Raw genomic sequence first — 1,947 nt, forward strand, 5'->3', positions numbered from 1 at the left:
ATTGTTTTCTACGGCATTTTTGACATGTATTTCATTAGGTTTAATAAATTTATTAAACCGTTTAATGATCGAAATCATGTGTGTGTGATTTTGTTCTTAATTAATGTTTTTGATCAAGTCAACACTGCGGCTTAAAGCTTTACGATATTTGTATGAATTAAAATTGTTTGAATTTGTATTGCAAGGGGAATGTGTTAGTTTCTCTATTTAGTAGTACGGGGGGACTGATTTCCGAAAGTAAGGAACTAATGTTGAAGGCTTTACATTCTTTTAAACCTATACGAATATCGACCCAAAGTTGAATCCCCTTGCACTGTTTTAATGCTATTTCATAACCGAAGTAGTCAATTTTTTTAAATGAGTTAGGCTAATTCTGTCTATATTACTATTTTAGCTCAAAACAATTTGTCTCTTTTTTTCTCCGAATACTTTCACCCTTCGATGGTCCTAACAGCAATAGAAAATTGGTCTTAAAATTTAATGCATTTTTGTATTAAATACGCTTTATTGGCATTGCATTTACTAGTACCTCTGTTTAATATTATGCAATGTTATGTGGGGACTGATTTCCGAAATTAAAAAATTAATGTGTCAAGAATTTTCATTATTTTAAATAAACTCTATTAACGTTGTGTTAGTAGGAGATGTGTCAGTTTCTCTATTTAATAGTGTCTTGGGGCTGATTTCGGAAATTAACAAATCAAAGTTGAAAGCTGATTCATTCTATTAATGCTTTACAATTATTATAGTGGTTGTGCTCAACTTTTAATATTTTTTAAATAGCAAAAGGATTCTTTTATCGTTAAAATTAGTTTACCTAATTTCGAGCGTGATCGTCTGTCTTTTATTATCCGAATACTTGCTCTCTTCAACAGTCATATGCTGAACGATCGACCTAAAGAAGATAACAGTTCTCTGGATTTGTTATAAATTGCAAATAAAGCTTTGTTTTTAATTAATGCGTGATATGTGTATTAGACTTATTTGAATTTGTATTGCAAGGGGAATGTGTTACTTTCTCTATTTAGTAGTACGTGGGGGCTGATTTCCGAAATTAAGGAATTAATGTTGAAGGCTTTTCATTATTTTAAACCTATACGATTATCGAGGTGGTTGTAATCTAATTTCGGAAACTAACTTCGCAAACTTGAAACCCCTTTCACTGTTTTAAAGCTATTTCATTACCGAAGTAGTTGTAAACTATTTTCGATTTTTTTTAAATGAGTCAAAACAAGTGTAATTTGTATCTTATTTTCTCCGTATACTTTCACCTTCTGATGGTCCCAACAGCAATTGAAAATTGATCTTAAAAATTAATGCATTTTTGTATGAAATTAACATAATTGACCTTGTATGACTAAAAGATGTGCTAGTTTCTCTATTTAATATTATGCACTATTATGTGGGGGGGCTGATTTCCTAAATTATTGTTTTAAATAAAATCAATTAAGGTTGTGTTAGCAGGAGATGTGTTAATTTCTTATTTAATAGTGTCTTGGTGCTGATTTCGTAATTTAATAAACAAAAGTTGAAAACTGATTTATTGTTTTAAAGCTTTACGATTATTGTAGTGGTTGTGCTCAACTTTTAATATTTTTTAAGTAGAAAGAGGATCCTTTTGTTGTTATAATTAATATACCTAGTTTCGAGCGTGATCGTCATTCATTTATTATCGGAATACTTGCTCTCTTCAACAGTGGTATGCTGAACCGTCGAACGAAATAACAAAACAATTTCCGGGTTTGTTATAAATTGCAAATAAAGCTATGTTTTCAGTATTAATGCGTGATATTTGTATGAATTCAACTTCTATGAATTTGTATTACAAGCGGAATGTGTCAATTATTTCCGAAATTAACGAATTAGTGTTGAAGGCTTTCCATTAGTTTAAACCTACGTGATTATCTTGGTGGTTGTTATTTAATTTGGAAAAATAACACCCATAGT

Source organism: Agrilus planipennis, unplaced genomic scaffold (genome assembly GCF_000699045.2).
Source record: "Agrilus planipennis isolate EAB-ADULT unplaced genomic scaffold, Apla_2.0 scaffold1, whole genome shotgun sequence".
In the NCBI taxonomy this organism is placed as follows: Eukaryota; Metazoa; Arthropoda; class Insecta; order Coleoptera; family Buprestidae; genus Agrilus; species Agrilus planipennis.